The sequence below is a fragment of the Chlorocebus sabaeus genome, chromosome 20 (assembly GCF_047675955.1).
Source record: "Chlorocebus sabaeus isolate Y175 chromosome 20, mChlSab1.0.hap1, whole genome shotgun sequence".
Classification (NCBI taxonomy): Eukaryota; Metazoa; Chordata; class Mammalia; order Primates; family Cercopithecidae; genus Chlorocebus; species Chlorocebus sabaeus.
The window spans coordinates 113154865-113168480 of record NC_132923.1 but is presented as its reverse complement, the minus strand read 5'-3'; the positions used below and the strand labels follow the sequence as shown (position 1 = coordinate 113168480).

Below are 13616 nucleotides of genomic sequence, written 5' to 3'. Positions count from 1 at the left end.
GGTGCCTGCCACCATTTTTCTATTTTTAGTAGAGATGGGGTTTCACTATTTTGGCCAGGCTGGTTTTGAACTCCTGACCTCAGGTGATCCACCTGCCTTGGCCTCCCAAAGTGCTGGAATTACAGGTGTGAGCCACTGCACCCTGCCAGGAGTGGTTTTTTGATGAGATCTCAAAAGGTCCTTCCAACATGGAAGTTATGCAATTACTCACACGGGGCAGAAAATGGGGGTGTTGTCAGATTGCGAAAGAGATGGCGTGAGAAAGGCAGATCACGAAAGCCTGGAGCAGCAGTTCTCAAACTTCGTGGTCTCAGTGACCCTTTATTGTCTTAAAAGTTACCCCGGCAATAAAGAGCTTTTGTTGATGTAGGTTACACCTATTAGTACTTGCTGTATTAGAGACTAAAACTGAGAACTTAAAAAAAATGAATAATCCGATTGCATGTTAATGGAAATTTTTTTTTTTTTCTTTTTTTTTTGAGACAGAATCTCACTCTGTCACCCAGGCTGGAGTGCAGTGGTGCGATCTCGGCTCACTGCGAACTCTGCCTCCCGGTTTCAAGCCATTCTTCCACCTCAGCCTCCCAAGTAGCTGGGACTACAGGTGCGTGCCACCACACCCCGCTAATTTTTGTATTTTTAGTAGAGACAGGGTTTCACCATGTTGGCTAGGCTGGTCTTGAACTCCTGACCTTATGATCCATCTACCTTAGCCTCCCCAAGTGCTGGGATTACAGGCATGAGCCACCTCACCTGCCCTGAAATAACATATTTTTAAATGAAAATAACTTTTTCTGGCAAATCTCTTTAATTGTCTGGTTTATGAGAAGGCAGCTGGATTCTTATCTCTGCTTCAGCATGCAAACTGTTGCAATATGTTCTTGTGGTTAAACTATGTGAAGAAAATAAATTTGCCACTCTCTCCTGAGTTCTTCCTTTGTGGCAGGCACTGTGAAAGGCCTTTTACAAGCACTGTGTCCTTTTCTGTTATTGTTCAAATCTATACCATTTTTTTAAAAAAAAATTTTTGTTTGTTTTTGAGATGGAGTCTCACTCTGTCACCCAGCCTGGAGTGCAGTGGCGAAATCTTGGCTCACTGCAAGCTCTGCCTCCCGGGTTCACGTCATTCTCCTGCCTCAGCTTCCCGAGTAGCTGGGACTACAGGCACCCACCACCACGCCTGGCTAATTTTTATTTTTTATTTTTTTGTATTTTTAGTAGAGACGGGGTTTCACTGTGTTAGCCAGGATGGTCTTGATCTCCTGACCTTGTGGTCCGCCCGCCTCGGCCTCCAAAGTGCTAGGATTACAAGCCTGAGGCACTGTGCCCAGCATTTTTTTTCTTTTTTTTTTTTTTTTTAGACAGAGTCTTGCTCTGCTGCCCAGGCTGGAGTACAGTGGCGTAATCTCAGCTCACTGCAGCCTCTACCTCCCAGGTTCAAGTGATTTTCCTGCCTCAGCCTCCTGAGTAGCTGGGATTACAGATATGCACCACCATGCCCAGCTAATTTTTGTATTTTTAGTAGAGACACAGTTTTGCCATGTTGGCCAGGCTGGTTTCCAACTCCTGACCTCAGGTGATCCAACCGCCTCCACCTACCAAAGTGCTGGAATAACAATTGTGAGCCACCGCACCTGGCCTGTACTATGTATTATTTTTAAATGTTTTAATTCTATTTTTGATGGACAAATAATAATTGTATATATTTATTGTCAGGCCTCTGAGCCCAAGCCAAGCCATTGCATCCCCTGTGACTTGCACGTATATACGCCCAGATGGCCTGAGGTAACTGAAGAATCACAAAAGAAGTGCAAATGCCCTGCCTCGCCTTAACCGATGACATTCCACCACAAAATAAGTGAAAATGGCTGGTCCTTGCCTTAAGCGATGATATTATCTTGTGAAATTCCTTTTCCTGGCTCATCCTGGCTCAAAAATCTCCCCCACTGAGCACCTTGTGACCCCCACTCCTGCCGGCCACAGAACAACCCCCCTTTGACTGTAATTTTCCTTTACCTACCCAAATCCTATAAAACAGCCGCACCCTTATCTCCCTTCGCTGACTCTCTTTTCAGACAGCCTGCCTGTACCCAGGTGAAATAAACAGCCATGTTGCTCACACAAAGCCTGTTTGGTGGTCTCTTCACAGGGACGCGCATGACATTTGTGGAATACAATGTGATATTATGATACATGTATCAAAATTGCTAAAAGAGTAGATTTTAAATGTTGTTACCACAAAGAAATGCACTGTCTCTTTTATCCCCCGAACTGCCCTTGGAGATAGACTGTCTCATTTTCACTCTCTTATCTATGAGGAACCAGAGGCTCAGCTAGATGGATTTGCCGAGGTCACAAAGTTTGTAAATGGCAGAATCAGAATTCAAACTCATATACCTGGTGCCAGACCCTGACCACAGAAGTTGGGCAGCCTAGATGTGAAACCACCTTTGCAAAATTATGACTGAGACAGTGAAAGAGATCTAACCTAACCAACTCTATCTTGCTTCTAATCTCCAAGCTGTCCTTGTTCATTCCTGGGCATAGGCTGAACTAACTTTGGGAGAAACTTTGTTTAAAACTAAGAGGATAACAGCCCTTTCCCAAAGTACACCTCCTTCTTGCCTGGGGACTAGATTGCCTTTGTAGGACTAATATTAGCCACAAGATTAGAAATTATGGTTTAGGGTCTGGTGTGGTGGCTTCGCCTGTAATCCCAGCACTGAGGCGGGCGGATCACTTGAGGTCAGGAGTTAAGACCAGCCTGACCAACATGGTGAAACTCTGTCTGTACTAAAAATACAAAAGTTAGCCAGGTATGGTGGTGCACGCTTGTAATACCAGCTACTCAAGAGGGTGAGGCAGAAGAATCACTTGAACCTGGGAGGTGGAGGGTGCAGTGAGCGGAGATTGCATTGCTGCACTCCAGCCTGTGCACAGAGGGGTCTCTGTCTAAAAAAAAAGAGAGAGAGAGAGAGAAGGAAAGAGAAAGAAAGAAAGAAAGAAAGAAAGAAAGAAAGAAAGAAAGAAAGAAAGAAAGAAAAAAAGAGAAAGAAAGAAAAGAAAAGAAAGAAAGAAAAAAAGAAAGAAAACAAACTATGGTTTAGGAGTCATGCAGCTGCAGGCTACAAGATTCTGACCCTCCCTAAACTACTCCTACGATCAGAGCTTGAGATATTTTGCAGACCCTGCACTTGATGGATCATCTGGCCCTACCCAAATCCATAAACTGGCTCATCTGATCTTGCGGCCCCCACCCAGAAACTGACTCAGAGCAAGAGGACAGCTTTGACTCCCTGTGATTTCATCCCTGGCCAATCAGCACTCCTGGCTCACTGGCTCCCCGCAAACAACCAAGTTGTCCTTAAAAACTCTGATCCCTAATGCTGGGGGAGACTGATTTGAGTAATAATAAAATTCCGGTCTCCCACACAGCCAGCTCTGCGTAAATTACTCTTTCTCTATTGCAATTCTCCTGTCTCGATGAATCGGCTCTGTCTAGGTGGCAGGCAAGGTGAACCCCTAGGGGCTTACAGACGGAAGGGCATGGGGTCTGTCTTATACCTCTGGGCAACCATCTCTTCCCTGATCTCATTTTTTTTTTTTTTTTTTTTTTTGAGACAGAGTTTCACTCTTGTTACCCAGGCTGGGATGCAGTGGTATGATCTCAGCTCACTGAAACCTCCGCCTCCCAGGTTCAAGCAATTCTCTTGCCTCAGCTTCCCAAGTAGCTGGGATTACAGGCATGTGCCACCACACCCGGCCAAGTTTGCATTTTTGGTAGAAATGGGGTTTCTCCATGTGGATCAGGCTGGTCTTGAACTCCTGACCTCAGGTGATCAGCCCGCCTTGGCCTCCCAAAGTCCTGGGATTACAGGCATGAGTCACTGCGCCCGGCCTCCCTGATCTCATTTTTATCCTTCCCACCTTGGCCCATTTTAACGAGCCATGCTTCCAGCAACCAACCAAATTGTCCTTAAAAACTCTGATCCTCAAATGCTGGGAGAGACTGATTTGAGTAATAGGACACTAGAATGGTCGCTCCACGGGAGTGAGGTGAGGGCTTACTCTCTGTTTTGTTCACCCCTGTATCTTAAGTGCAGCTGCCTCACCCATGGTCACTGCTCAGTAACTGGTTGTTTATTTATTTATTTATTTATTTATTTATTTAATAGTTTTTAATTTTAGGCAAGCTTTATTACAGAAGTCCATTATTTTAAGTGACTTTTTGCCGACTTTAAATGTGTAAGGAAGGTCTAAAGTGAAGCTTGGAACCACTTAGTATCCAAGAATGTGGCAGGAACATCCAACCCCTCAAAGCAGGTGGCATGGGTGCCATTGGGAGGGGATCTGGGGCCTGCGTTGTGACCTAAATCTTCCTCCACCTGAGACATGTACCCCAGTGTACCAGAGATGCCTAAGACTCCAATCCCCAGCTCTGGCTGTGTGGAAAAGGTGCCTACTTCACAGAATCAAGCTTCAGTTGACTACATGCCAAAGAGAGACAAGGTTAAGTGTGGCCTTTCATGGTGTCAAGAAGCAGTTAGTGTCCTGACTTCCCCTCCACTGGCTGGCCGACCTGCTGCAGCCTTCCTGGGCACCTCAGGCACAGAAGATGAGCGCAGGGATCTCCCCACCCTGGACCCCAGTCCCGTTGGTGCTGTCAGAGGAGCACTGGAACTGGAAGGCCACCTTTCCGCACTGCACTTCTGTCATCCCCTCCTGCCCAAAGTAGCTGAGATTGCTGCCCTCCAGGACAGCACTGGCGGTGTAGCAGATGTCTTGTTCAACCTGGACCAGGTGTTCAAACCAGACCGGGAAGGTGTTACTGGATCCGTCCGACATGAACTTGGTCAGGTTCTGAGCCAGAACCATCCCGAGCCACTTGAGCTCAATCTTCACGCTGTACTCAGCCTTCCCAGAGCTGGACCCATACAGGCTTAGCCCCGCAATAAATACCCTTCTGTCCCCTGCAAACTGGATGCTGTCGCAGGGCCCGCGGTACTGCCATTGGTTGCTGCGGTAAGCAGAAGACTGGAATCGGTGGCACCTCTGCGGGGAGAGGCCCTTCCTCTTGGTCAGGGGGAAGTCCAGGCGGGGCTTGTTGGTGGCCGTGTACCACAGGAAGATGGCGTGGGTCTCCTCCAGAGTCAGGATGTCTGACTAGGCAGTGCCGTTGGCAAACTCCTCTAGGATCATGGTTGGAATTCGGACCAGATAGAGGGCTCGCCCCAAAACGTGCCTCTTGTTTCCTGGGGTGACTGGCAGCCCCTGCCTCTTGCACTCTGCCTCGGCCCAGTTCAGGAGGGCCTCGAAGACCACCTCCTCCTTGGTGTTGAAGGCCTCCCGAGTGATAATGATCTCCAATGTCTGCCGGTCTATCTCACAAAAGCCTTCGGTCCGCAGGACCATCTCGGCCTGTGCGTCGATGACCTCCCAGCAGCGCTGCGTCAGCTCGGGCTCCTCAAACAGCCGGCTCTGGGACAGCAGGACGCAGGCGTTCTTGGCTTTCAGACTTGTCTCCAGAAAGTTGATGCAGGCTTTTGCCAATGCTGGGACGATGTACTTCTTAGCAGCGTACAGAGTGGCCAGCACCGTGTCAGCTTCCAGATCGATCTCATCACTGTACGTGTACTTTAAGAGGATCAGAAAGGCTACGGGCTCCACGTCCGGAATGTGAATTTCAGATTTGACTTCCGCCAGGCCCCCGTAGAACATGGCATAGAAGACGGAGCTGCGACAGCCAGGACGTACTTGTGGGCGGGCACCGTCCTGGTCGCCCCCGGGGGCCCCAAGACAAAGTGCACGTCGGCCATGAGTTCGTTGTTTTTTTTGTGTTTTTTTTTGAGACGGAGTCTCGCTCTGTCGCCCAGGCTGGAGTGTAGCGGCGCGATCTCCACTCACTGCAAGCTCCGCCTCCCGGGTTCACGCCATTCTCCTGCCTCAGCCTCCCGAGTAGCTGGGACTACAGGCGCCGGCCACCGCGCCCGGCTAATTTTTTGTATTTTTAGTAGAGACGGGGTTTCACTGTGTCAGCCAGGATGGTCTCGATCTCCTGACCTCATGATCCACCCGTCTCGGCCTCCCAAAGTGCTGGGATTACAGGCGTGAGCCACCGCGCCCGGCCGAGCTCGTTGTTGATGAGCGCGTTCCTCTCGCGCAGCGTGGGGCGGCAGCACCGCCATTCGGGGCTCTCCGGGTGGTTGTTGCCGAGTGTGGGAGACGCGGGCGCGGGGGCGCTGTGCAGGCTGCGCTGCCCGGCCTTCCTGCCCACGGCGGCGCCGGCGTTGCTGTTGGCTAGGTCCGCTGCCGCGAATGGGGCCTTGGGGGCAGCCTCGGCGCCTGTGGACCCCCGCCCCGCGCCCTCGCGCCGCGCGGGGGCCTCGGGAGCGGTTCTGCAAGCAAAAGCAGGGAGGTCGGGCGCTGAGCGACGCGGCGGTGAAGGCAGGCCAGGGGCAGCAGCATGCATGGGCGGCGGCGGCGGCGGCGCTGCGACCCGCGGGGCTGCCACGCGTGCCCCTGCCACCCCCGCCCTTGCGACCCTGCCAGAGCCTAACCTAGCGCAGTCCGGCCAGGCCCGGCCACAACAATAACTGTTTCTTAGTGGATTGGTTGGAGGCATTCTCTTTGACACTTGCGAACATCCTCAAGGAGGGTAACCTGCTTTCTGATTTTCAAAGTGAGGCCGGGTGCAGTGACTCACACCTGTAATCCCAGGAATTTGGGAGGCTGAGGTGGGAGGAGCCCTTGGGCCCAGGAGTTCAAGCCAAGCCTGGGCAACATAGGAAGACCCTGCCTCTACAAATAAAAAAAAATTAGCCAGGGTTGGTGGTGCATGACTGTGGTCCCAGATACTTGGGAGGCTGAGGTGGGAGGACCACTTGAGCCCAGGTGGTTGAAGCTACAGCTAGCCGTGAACGTGCCACTTCACTCCAGCCTAGGTGACAGAGACCCCAGGCTTTGTCTAAAAAAAAAAAAAAAAAAAAAAAGCATTTTTTTTTTAACGTGCACCAGTAAGAAGGGCATGCCTGGGTTAACATATCAAACGTGCTCCTCAAAGGATCTATGAAACAGCCTTGCAGAACGACCTGCCAGGCCATAAATGCAAGGGTGAAAATGGATTGTGGGGAGCTTAGTTGTGTAAAACGCAATTAATCCTCACAGTAAGTCAGGAAGGGTGATCCTATTATCATCATCTCTGTTTTGCAGACAAGGAGACGGAGGCGCAAAGATGCAGTGACTTGTCTGAGGTTGCACAAAAGAGCAGAGCCGGATGTAACCCAACCCTGTGCCCAGGCCTGCAACTGTCACAGGGGCCTGCCTCCAAGTTGCTCAGCTGGCTCCTGTGGCTTTCTCCCGGTGACTTCTCTCTAATCTTTCTGGGGGGCCCTTTGAAATGTTGAAAAATTGCATTTGGGCTCCCCATTTTCTGCTTTACCAGATTCCAGAGTTCACACTGCCTGAAGACAGGCATCTTAGCTTTGCCCCATGAGGGAGCTCCCTTGTGATCCAGGGGATGTCACTCGGATCCTCTGGGGTTTTTGTTTGCTTGTTTGTTTGTTTTTTGTTTTGGAGTCTTGCTCTGTCACCCAGGCTGGAGTGCGGTGGTGTGATCTCGGCTCACTACAGCCTGTCTCCCGGGCTCAAGTGATTCTCCTGGCTCAGCCTCCCGAGTCGCTTGGGATTACAAGAGCCTGCCACCACGCCCAGCTATTTTTTTTTTTTTTTTTTTTGTATTTTTATTAGAGACAAGGCTTCACCATGTTGGCCAGGCTGGTCTCAAACTCCTGACCTCAGGTGATCCACCTGGTGCTGCTTCCAAGTGCTGGAATTACAAGTGTGAGCCACTGTGCCTGGCCAATCTTCATTTTTATAACAAGAACTAAAAGGCCTATCTCCCTCTTTCAAAGAAAGTCTACTACAGAAAATTATGTGATGCTCTGTGATGTTAAAGTGTAAATGACTGATTAGCATGTGTGGATCTCCTTCACCTGATGGTAGCCTGTTACTGTGAAATCTCAGTCAGCCACTGGGAAGTATACATTTGACTGGGGGTGGGAGGAGCATTGTTAAAATCACTCCTGGAAGTGGCCAGTACCCGTTCTGTCCATGAAGTGCTCTCTGTAGGAAAGGCAACTTTCATACAAAGTAGGCATTATAACCAGGGGACAGAGAGGCCTGCCCCTGATGATGAGGACTTTTCATGGTGGCTTCTCTCTAAAGCAGGAGTAGGATAGGGTTAACCACGTAATGAACATTCTGAATCACCTGCGATTTGCCTTCAGGCCACTCTACCTCTTCCTGGCTTGGCCAGATCCCAAAGGGTAGAGCCCCTGCCCTAGCCATGATTCTGGTTTGCTTATAGGGTTGCATCGGTTGGGGGTTGCGGTTGCAATTCAGGCTGGTTCCCAGAACAGAAGAGGGGAGTTTGTGAAGCGATGTGGAGAGCCACAGAGGCTCAGCTCTTGAAACACTCTGGTGATTATGACAGTAGTAGCAACTAATACTGAAATCGTACCTACTGTATACTGTGTGTCAGGCACTATTCTCTGCACTTTTCTTTTCTTTCTTTTTTTTTTTTTTTGCGATGACTCTGGCCCTGTCACCCAGGCTGGAGTGTAGTGGATCTCGGCTCACTGCAACCTCTGCCTCCCAGGTTCAAGTGATTCTCTTGCCTCAGCTTCCCAAGTAGCTGGGATTACAGGTACCTGTCAGCATGCCAGCTAGTTTTTGTATTTTTAGTAGAGACGGGGTTTCACCGTGTTGGCCAGGCTTGTCTTGAACTCCTGACCTCAGGTGATCCACCTGCTTCAGCCTCCCAAAGTTCTGGGATTACAGGTGTGAGCCACCCCGCCAGCCATCTTTGCACTTTATATATTGTATATATTTCCATATTATATATTCTACACACAAGTCCATGATGGGGGACCAGTATCACTCCTGTTCTGTAGTTGGGGAAACCAGCATCAGTAGAGAGGCTTGACTCATGGGGCTGGTAAGATCTGTGAGTGGTGGCAAAAGGGCTGGAGGGGACAAAGGGACAAGCTGGGCAGAGGCTGATGGATGAATTAAGACTGGCATGGGGACTCAGGCCATGGAGAAAAGAGGAACGGCAGGGATAGGCCAGACATCTGGGGAGCTGACCTGTAAGTTCCTTCTACCTCTCTATAACAGAATTAAGGTGCATTTGTGCATCTGTTGGTTTTTGGTCACTGGGACTATAACAAAGAAGACATGTTACAATCTCTGGCCTGGGATTTGGGATCTAGCGGGATCACGGGACACTCTGTCAAGCCAACACTCTATCAAGCCAATCTCAGGCCTTGGGAGCCAAACTTGCAAGGTGGCCTGGATTTCTAGTTCCCGTTCCTGCTCTGTGTGAAAGAGATTCTCGACTGGATCTGAACATAGATTCTCAGTTGGTCCTGAACTTACTTTCGGAACCAACTGAGAATAAGGAGGAAATAGGTAGACAGAGGCAGCCTGAATCATAGTTGTGAGTTCTGATTCTGCTCCCACTCTGATGTTTTCTGGAGAACTAGGCTTAAGCTGTCTTCCTCCCTCAGACTCTCCAGTAGTGGGACTCCAGGCCCACACCACTGTACCCACCTCCTGCCCCTTATTAAAGCTGTGGTCTCTCATGCAAATTACGTCGTCTCCTTGAGCCTCACTGTCCTTGTCTGTAAAATGGGAATAATGAAAATATCTCCACTCAGGACTGTTGTGAGGATTAAATGGGATGTGTGGGCCATAGAAAACTTAATTTTATAAACCCCAGAGGAAATTACTGGAGCTATTTCATAACTTTCTCTGGCCCATGAAAAAGGAAGTGATTTTAAATCAAATGTACTATTTACAATAAGTGTATTGTTTAAATTTTTCTCTTTTTTTATCTCCTTTCCTCCCTTCCTTTCCTCCCTCCCTCCCACCCTCCCTCCCTTCCTTCCTTCCTTCCTTCCTTCCTTCCTTCCTTCCTTCCTTCCTTCCTTCCTTTCTTGATGGAGTTTTGCCATGTTGCCCACGTTGGTCTTGAACTTCTGAGCTCAAGTGATCCACCTTGAGCTTCAGCACTTCCCAAAGTGCTGGGATTATAGGCGTGAACCACCGCACCCAGCCAGTTTATACTTTCTAAAAGTAATTTTCTGTTTGCTATATGATGAGATAAAATAGGTCTCATCGAGCTGGGAGTGGTGGCATATGCCTATAGTCCCAGCTACTTAGGAGATTGAGATGAGAGGATGGCTTGAGTCTAGGAGGTCAAGGCTTCAGGGAGCCATGATTGCACCACTGCACTCCAGCCTGGGTGACAAAGTGAGACTCTGTGTCAAAAAAAAAAAAGAAAAGAAAAGAAAAAATATGTCTCAGGGCCCTATTTGCATGCCTCTCTGTATATGCCTTGCAGGTGTAGATCTCTTTTATGCCCAGTACAGGAAAAGATAGAATACACCTTATTCTCTCTTCTTACCAACCTTTGAAATGTTGTGAAGTACTAGGATTTCTCTAATATGCCATATAAGAAAGTTGATCAGATAAATGTAATTTATGAATCTTGAAGCAAGCCGGGCATGGCGACTCACTCCTGTAATCCCAGCACTTTAGGAGGATGAGGTGGGCAGATAACCTGAGGTCAGGAGTTCAGGACCAGCCTGGCCAACATGGTGAAACCCTATCTCTACCAAAAACACAAAAAAATTAGCCAGGTGTGTGGCATGCACCTGTAATCCCAGCTACATGGGGGTCTGAGGCAGGAGAATCTCTTGAACCTAGGAGGCAGAGGTTGGGAGGCGGAGGTTGCAGTGAGCTGAGATCGCGCCACTACACTCCAGCCTGGTGATAGAGGGAGACCTTGTCTCAAAAAAAAAAAAAAAAAAAAAAAAGAGAAAAAAGAATCTTGAAGCAAATCTGCAGAGGAGTTAACACTGTCATTTCCTCATATTTTGTCTTCTCTTCTTTTCTTTTTTTTTTTTTTGAAATGGAGTCTTGCTCTGTTGCCCAGGCTGAAGTGCAGGGTGTGATCTCAGCTCACTGCAACCTCTGCTGCCCAGGTTCAAGCAATTCTCCGGCCTCAGCCTCCCAAGTAGCTGGGATTACAGGCATTGCCACTACACCTGGCTAATTTTTGTATTTTTTAAATAGAGATGGGGTTTCACTGTGTTGGCCGAGCTGCTCTCAAACTCCTGGCCTCAAGTGATCTGCCCACCTCAGTCTCCCAAAGTGCTGAGATTACAGGCGTGAGTTACCATACCCAGCTTCCTTGTATTTTTGACATCGGTTTCTTATGCTGTCTTTAATCATTGGCTCAGTAAATGTATAAATTAAATGATATCAGATTAAGAGCAAAAACGATGTAAAGCCATGTATCAGCCAAAGCGGTGGCTGAATGACTGATTGCCTGGTTGTGAGTCATGAGATAGTTTGTTCTATCACCACTAACTATCGTTTTTTTTTTTTTTTTTTTTTTGAGATGGAGTCTTCCTCTGTTACCAGGCTGCAGTAGCACTATCTCAGCTCACTGCAACCTCTGGCTCCCTGGTTCAAGCAATTCTCCTGCCTCAGCCTCCTGAGTAGCTGGGATGACAGTCATGTGCCACCACGCCCAGCTAATTTTTGTATTTTTAGTAGAGACGGGGTTTCACCATGTTGGCCAGCATGGTCTTGATATCCTGACCTCATGATCTGCCTGCCTGGGCCTCCCAAAGTGCTAGGATTACAGGCATGAACCACCATGCCTGGCCAATTATCCCTTTTTAAATATTTATTTGGAGATAGGGATCTTGCTCTGTCACCCAGGCTAGAGTGCAGTAGCACAATCTCAGCTCACTGCAGCCTTGAATTCCTGGGCTCAAGCGATGCCTGGCTATAACTGCCGGATTTGATTCTTCCACTTATCCTAGGAAGATCTCACATTGAGAAAAATATCTTTTAAACATTACAATAATTATTCACTAATTTTTTAAAAATGGAAACAGGCATTAAGACCTTCTAATGATGTGAACCTTCTGGAACATCTCCTTGCCTGGTGGGAAAAACTGGTAGAAAGTAGTGGGAAGACAGACTTGGGTTTGACTCCTGTCTCTGCCTGTTGTGTCTAAGCCTTGGTGGCCTCATCTGTCAAATGGGCCCATTGGAAGGGAGGGAGGGCTACAGAAGGTCAGTGAAGCAGCCTCTGGCTCCTCCCTTGCTCTCAGTGGGCTCTATTCCCCAGCTCCCAGCTCCATCAGAGTCTCCAGGACCCAAACAGACCCAGGGAGAGACACAGAGGACAAACTCAATGAATTTGGATGGAGGCAACACCGTGAACGCAGCTGTGGCTCTCAAACAGGAACTTAGGGGTGGCCTCAACCTCTAGGGAGGCAAGGGAGCCGCTGAGAGATGGGTGGGGTGGTGGGGGTAGGGGAGTGGGAAAAGCTGTCTTTGACTCACTGTATGAGCAGAAGATCAGAGACCTCCTCTATGGGCAGTGGGAGCACGTGGGGGAGGGGAGGAAAAGCCGTGAAGCTCACGGGACACCGAACCACGAAGTCACCACTGCTCACGGGCTCACCCACATCCTCCCCGACTGGATGGGGCCCCAGCAGCCTTCACTCCCTTGCCTGCTGGGGAATCCTTTCCTCCCTGCTCGGCCCTGTCTCCACTATGCAGTTCCTCCCCCATTAATCTGCCCTTGTCTGTCATTGTCTCTCCTTGGCATTTGAGGTCTTTGCTGCATGGAGTGAGGACTGAGTACATCCTTTATCTCCCCAGGAGATGGAGGGAAAAGAGAACAGTTTTACACTGTTCTGGGTTCTGCTGGAAGAAGGCTGAGACCTGATCTTACTCTTCTGGTGGTCCCTGCAGCGTAGGTGGAGGCTGAGAGCCTTGGCCATGCGTGGGTTCCCACTATGCCCTCTCCCAAGACTTCCGCGTCCTCGTTTATAGCTTGGGGAGAGAAAGAGAAGTGTCTTTATAGGACCGAGGTGAGGATTACATAAGATAATGCCTAAGCACAGGCAGGGAAGCTCTGTCAGAAATCATCCTGAAAACAGGAAGTCACCTGGGCCAAAGGCTAGAGCCTCAGGGTCTTGGCACAGCGTGGACACCTCGCAGGACTGGATTGGACTGCTCAGTTTGGGGTGGGGGGGAGAAGCCAGCCATATTCATATGATATCCCCCCAGTTTCCTCCCCAGCACAGGTTCTCAGGTTGTCCACATGATGGCATCTGAAACACAGCCCGGCAAGCGACACAGTAAAGACAACCCTGGTGATGATTCCCCGAGCCGGCACTGCATCTCCGCACCTAGAAGCATTTCCACTCCTGTTCTCCTGTTTGATTCCCACCACAATATGGCTCGGTTCTGGATCCAGACTGACCTGGACTTGCGTCTCAGCTTTGCCATTACCACCAGCTGTGGGACCATGGACAAGTCTCTCTCTTTTCTTTTTTCTTTTTTTTTTTGAGACAGGAACTTGCTCAATTGCCCAGGCAATAATAGCTCACTGCAGCCTCAATCTCCCAGGCTTAAACAATCCTTCCACCTCAGCCTCCTGAGTAGCTGGGACCACAGGCATGTGCCACCACGCCTGGCTAATTTTTTATTATTTTTATTTTATTTTACTTTTTGGTAGAGAGAGGGTC

General features: G+C 49.2%; 1 protein-coding gene and 1 pseudogene across 4 annotated transcripts in view; both read right to left on the bottom strand.

Moving 5' to 3' along the window:
* CNR2 (cannabinoid receptor 2) overlaps positions 1 to 13616 on the bottom strand; it is a 46139-nt gene that overhangs the window by 29234 nt on the left and 3289 nt on the right. The window lies entirely within an intron of this gene.
* Positions 1587 to 6546, bottom strand: LOC103225385 (BTB/POZ domain-containing protein 6-like; annotated as a pseudogene).